The following is a 6,328-nucleotide window of genomic DNA, read 5'->3' as shown; positions in this document are numbered from 1 at the left end:
AAGCAAATTTGCTGATGACACCAAAATAGGCCGTCCAATTCATTCTAATGAGGACAGAGCATTCCAGTATGATCTGAATAGATGAATGGTTCAGAGAACCGACAGGTTGATGAATTAGACACATGTGCAACACTTTGGTATCTTGGGTATCATTAAAGATACCCAAGTGTTCCACATGTGTCTAATTTATCATAATTTGAATAGACTGATGCAGTGGTCGGAGAAGTGGCAGATGCAGTTTAATATAGAGAAATGCATAATTCTAAATGTTGGACAGAAAAATAACCATGCCACATATACACTAAATAATGTAAATCTTAATATTACTGACTGCAAAAAAGTATTTAGGAGTTCTGGTTAGCAGTAATCTAAAACCAAGACAACAGTGCATAAGTGTTCGCAATAAAGCTAACAGAATCATTGGCTTCACATCAAGAAGTATAAATAATACAAGTCCTCAAGTTGTTCTTCAACTATATATCTTTGGTCAGGCCTCATTTAGATTATGCTGCACAGTTCTGGACACAGAACTGTGCGGCATAATCTAAATGAGGCCTGACGAAACGTTTCGCTTGGTCAGCAGACTTCATCAGTCGAATACAGAGGTGACTACAATACAATAGGAGTGGAGAGGTAATTTCGAGGTGATCAGTCCCCAGTCTCCGCTGAAGTTAGTGTGTCTGTTTTCGACTGATGAAGTCTACTGAGCAGACGAAAAGTTTCACCAATAAATGCACTGGAAAACGTACAAAAGAGGATGACAAAGTTGATCCCATGTATCAGAAATCTTCCCTATGAAGATAGACTAAGGGCTCTGAATCTACACTCTCTAGAAAGGCATAAAATTAAGAGGTATATGATCGAGGTGTATAAATGGAAAACAGGAATTAATAAAGGGGATGTAATTAGCGTGCTAAAAATATCTAGCCTAGACAGGACTCGCAGCAATGGCTTTAAGTTGGAAAAATTCAGATTCAGGTAGGATATAGGAAAGTACTGGTTTGGTAATAGAGTTGTGGATGAGTGGAACAAACTCCCGAGTACCGTCATAGAAGCTAAGAAGTTGTGTAGTTTTAAAAGTAGGTTAGATAAATACATGAGTGGGTGTAGGTGGGTGTGAATGGGACCTGAATAGCTTGTGCTGCTATGTCAGATGCCGTGCTCCTTCCTTAAGTGAATGTGAACTGACCTGACTAGGTTAGGGCATTGGCTTAAGCCGGTAGGAGAATTGGACCTGCCTCGCATGGGCCAGTAGGCCTGCTGCAGTGTTTCTTCTTTTTTATGTTCTTATATCACTCCCTAACACACTGTCTTGCTCTCTAACACGCATTTCTCTCACACCATCACACACTCTCCCTCATATACCGTCACACTCTCCCTCACACACCATCATTCTCTCTCGTTCACTCACCATCACACTCTCTCCCTCACTCCCAAACTACCACAATTTCTCTCCAGGCTCACCAGTCCTGCGCTTAGGTAAGTAATGATAGAGGTTGTAGCTAAGATGGTGATGATAGCGATTTGTAAAACACATGCGCAACACTAAGGTACCTTTACTGACGAAACGTTTCGCTTGATCAGCAGACTTCAGTCGAATATAGAGGTGATTACAACACAGGAGTGGAGAGGTAATTTCAGGGTGATCAGTCCCCAGTCTCCGTTGAAGATAGTGTCTCTGTTTTCGACTGATGAAGCCTGCTGAGCAGACGAAACGTTTCACCAATAACGATAAGTGTTACGCATCTTGCTCATTGACTTGTAGATACGGTTTACCATTTATAATATAATAGTGATTGTAATGGTTGTAATGGTGGTAACGATGGTGATAAGAGTTAATGGTAGCAAGGGTGGACACAGCAGAGTGTGGAGAAGGGTAATGAGGGAGGTGAGGGAGGGTGATGAGGGAGATAAGAGAGAGTAATGAGGGAGGTGAGGGAGGATGATGAGGGAGGGAGGTAAGGGAGAGTGATGAGGGAGGTGGGTAAGGGAGAGTGATGAGGGAGGGGGGTAAGGGAGAGTGATGAGGGAGGGAGGTAAAGGAGAGTGATGAGGGAGGGAGGTAAAGGAGAGTGATGAGGGAGGGAGGTAAAGGAGAGTGATGAGGGAGGGAGGTAAAGGAGAGTGATGAGGGAGGGAGGTAAGGGACAGTGATGAGGGAGGTGAGGGAGAATGATGAGGGAGGTAAGGGACAGTGATGAGGGAGGGAGGTAAGGGACAGTGATGAGGGAGGGAGGTAAGGGACAGTGATGAGGGAGGTGAGGGAGAATGATGAGGGAGGGAGGTAAGGGACAGTGATGAGGGAGGTGAGGGAGAATGATGAGGGAGGTAAGGGAGAGTGATGAGGGAGGTGAGGGAGGTAAGGGAGAGTGATGAGGGAGGTGAGGGAGGTAAGGGAGAATGATGAGGGAGGGAGGTAAGGGAGAGTGATGGGGGAGACGTAAGGTTGATGAGGGAGGTGAAGGAGAGTGATGAAGGAGGGTGGAGAGGGAGAGTGCAGGAGGGTTCAGAGGGTGGAGAGGGAGGGTGGAGAGGGAGAGTGCAGGAGGGTTAAGAGGGAGGGTGGAGAGGGCCCACTCCTGCCTCTAACATCAAGATACATCATCTCCATCTCCTGGATGGCGGTGCTAATTACCGCCATTGGCCCACTGATTGCTGTGCTTGCAGCCTGTTGGTGCAGCAGCTCTGTTTGTGCTGCCTGTTGGTGCAGAAGCTGCGTTTGTGCTGCCTGCTGGTGCAGCAGCTGCGTTTGTGCTGCCTGTTGGTGCAGCAGCTGCGTTTGTGCTGCCTGCTGGTGCAGCAGCTGCGTTTGTGCTGCCTGCTGGTGCAGCAGCTATGTTTGTTCTTCCTGGTATTACTTAACTTACATAAGAACACATACATATGTATAACTTGTATCAACACCTGACCTTCATTGTTCAGTAGCACTGATGATGGATAACTGGGCTTTCTGAAACAGCTGATACTAGCCTTGGTGGTACTCTTTAAATTCCTTTGAATTGTATACGTAAACACAGACATATATATATATATATATATATATATATATATATATATATATATATATATATTCGTAATTATGGAGTCACAGGAAACTATCCAGTGAGCTTAACATCTGGTTCATGAATGATGACACTCATTGTTATTGGCGAATCCCTCCTAGAGGATATTAGGTAAATTAAAAATCTCGCAGAGAATCCAGGACTATCTTTAAACTTCACCTAATGTAAAATAGTTTTCCTTGACAGGTTATTGACCAGATCACTGTTGCCTTGCCAGCAGAACGAGTCCTGAATCTTTTCCTAGAAGACAGTGGATTTTTATCATCAAAACAAAACGCTAAACCTATTAGGACAAAGGGGCGCTGACGGACAATGGATGCAAGTCTCATTTCCAGTCAGACTTGGTCTGAGGATATGACGAACCTCCCAGAATGCCCTGTTGGGTTTCTTATTCTTCTCCATGGCACTAGCTGAGACTGTAAAACAGTCCTGAGTGCTGTAGCGAGACCCCCAGCTTCACTAGGGCTTTTACTGATTGGGAGCGACTCGCTGCTTCAGGACTAAAGCCAGCTACGACGCTAATCTACCAAAAGTCCAGATGGAATAGCCCCATTGCAGAAAACGCGCCCGTCTCAAAGCAATGAGTGCACATCACTCTGGAGACTTCCTCTTAACATTTTTCCTTTCGGCAATGGGCATACTTCGTGACCCACAGACTATCTGAATAGCAGTGGCTCTACCTTGCTGGCCCAATTCACACTTATTAGGATTATATCTCTGGGAATTCACAAGTCCAAAAATATGTCCTACTACATGGTTTAAATAATCCCACTAACTGCTTATATGGGATCTCTAGAACAGTGACACTCTACTAGAGTAAGATTATACCTCCATCTGTTACACCTACATCTGTTATAGTACTGGCCAACATGTGGGTGCTGCCGATAACAGGGATTTACGCTATCAGTTCTAGCGAAATTATTTATATTGTCTCTACGTCCACAGCAGGACTCGAACCTGCCAACTCTGTATCAGAGTCAACAGCAGAGTTAGCAGGTTCGAGTCCTGCTGAGGACGTAGAGACAATGTTATATATATATATTATATATATATATATATATATATATATATATATATATATATATATATATATATATATCCCATAGAAATAAAGGGAATTATACACAGAGACATGTCGCAGTGAGCCAGGATTCTAACCCAGGTCAGCAGCTCATTCCAAGTGCAGTGGGATACTAACCTGATACTCTAAATCACTCGGCTACAAATACCTTATAACTTTGGGTGGCCAGCCTGGATACAAACCCTGTTTTGTCCAGAGCACTATATATATATATATATATATATATATATATATATATATATATATATATATATATATATATATATATATATATATATATATATATATATATATATATCTAACGTAACCGGAAGAAGAAAACATGAATTGTAAACAGAGTTTATTTTCTGCTTTACAATACAGATGAGAAGTAGGCAGTAGTATTAGCTAAACAAACATATAATTTTATGAACAATAAAGAACAGTACATCAGTTCCTTTCCTCGCCCAGCCATCAATATGCGCAAACACACATACAATTGCTTTAATTGCCATGATCACTAATTCTGACACGCGCCACTCACCGCGCGAGCTCTGCGCGTGCTGAGCTGCGCGGCCACTCATCGAGCATCCACACGTGCTCTCCCACTCAATGAGCTTAAGGCCCTGCACCGAGCGTAACTTTCTTCTATTGGGGAAGTTGATTAAAAACTATACTATCGCTTATATGTGAAATATATAACATATTTTAACTACGTCCGTATATACACATCAGTTTCAGCAGCAATATCCCAAGACAAACCGATTGATTTTCCGGAGGGGGGCCTTCCCCATGAAATTGCTAAAGTAAATTCCTGGAGCTGGCATCCTGGCACTGAGACTGATTGCCTGTGAGTACAGCTGTCTGAAGAATGGCCAGTCCATTTGCAGACACCGGGGAGGGAGCACGTACGCCTCTCTGCTCCGGCTTTGGCAACTTTGTTCTAGTACCTTGGTGACTTTCGTGTCTGGCGCTTACTCTTAGTGTTTTGGTGTCGCCTATAAGAATCTAGTGTTACCGTGACTGTCGTTTGAGTGCGCAAAGACGCGGTGAAACCCGCCCTTGCTGGAAAGTATTATTAATATTTTTATTTATTTTCTTGTCCTGGATTTGGAACTTTAATTTTTGAGACTAGAAGTGAACGAGTGTTTATAAATCCATTTTGGGGGCCCGCTAATATAAGGATGATGTCTCTAGTCGGCTTAAGGGATTATTAGTGTACACCGCAGCTAGTGATACCATCAACAATTCTGAACTACTGTAAGGTAAGATTTTCCCGACACCGGGATTTTCCCTTTTTACCCGATCTTGGGCAGGTTAGACAGACTGTTGAAAAGTGTGATGTGCGCTGCTACACTGACCTAACTGAAGTGCTAGAAGAAGGTTCTTGCTAGAGTGTTGGTCCTGTGACAGTTCTTGCAGCTGGTGTCCACACTTAGTGTTGGTTCTTCTAGGTGTATTAGGGAGGTGTATGTGTGGGCAGGGACTTAGTGTTTACTAGCCTGGGTGTGTGGACACTCCTCTTGCCTGGCCAATTTTGAGCAAGCAGAAGAGGCCGTTAGTCAAGTGGGGAGGAGGGTGGTAAAATGAATGTCGTGCCACGCTGCAACTCAACAATTTCACCCTTAGATTACTTGCTTTTATTAATTGGTTGAAATGTGTTGCTGCTTCTACAACTGCTAATGAAAAAAGAAAAAAAAAACTACTGAGAATTCCTCAAAATCAATGCATTTCGGAACTTAACTTTTCGTATATAATTCACTTGGTAATTTCGATCGCCATGTGCTGAAAAAAGTAAGTGAGGTACACGGATATAGAGTTGACTATCTCTCTCATAATGGCACACAAACGTAATTAACTTTGAAAGTATCATGAGACCCGAAATAGACGTCGGCAAACAAACTGATGTAAACAAAACCAGAGAAAGTCTCCCGGATTCAGATGGTATCTTAATACACGAAAATCATGCAATTCTTGTGCATTCAAAGCTTATATATATATATATATATATATATATATATATATATATATATATATATATATATATATATATATATATACATAAAACCCAACAGCCCGGCAAACTAACCAATCTTCCTCACTCGCGTGTTTCTCCAGTTTTTTTTTTTATTTTATTTAGTGAACGATATTTTTCTGACCGAGAACAAATCCAAAGGGGGAGGAAATTAGATGCCGCATCAAGTCC

General features: G+C 42.5%; 1 protein-coding gene across 4 annotated transcripts in view; it reads left to right on the top strand.

The window, feature by feature from the left end:
• Positions 1-5,008: 5,008 nt before the first annotated feature.
• LOC128691091 (uncharacterized) overlaps positions 5,009-6,328 on the top strand; it is an 800,012-nt gene continuing 798,692 nt past the window's right edge. For all 4 annotated transcript variants that reach the window (XM_053779887.2, XM_053779886.2, XM_053779885.2 and 1 more), the window contains exon 1: positions 5,009-5,387. The gene's annotated coding sequence lies outside the window, so the exon portion shown is untranslated. The remainder of the gene's footprint in view (positions 5,388-6,328) is intronic.

This window comes from Cherax quadricarinatus, chromosome 27, assembly GCF_038502225.1.
Source record: "Cherax quadricarinatus isolate ZL_2023a chromosome 27, ASM3850222v1, whole genome shotgun sequence".
NCBI lineage: Eukaryota > Metazoa > Arthropoda > Malacostraca > Decapoda > Parastacidae > Cherax > Cherax quadricarinatus.
Note: the sequence above shows the minus strand (reverse complement) of the source record. Positions and strands in the feature narration are given on the sequence as shown.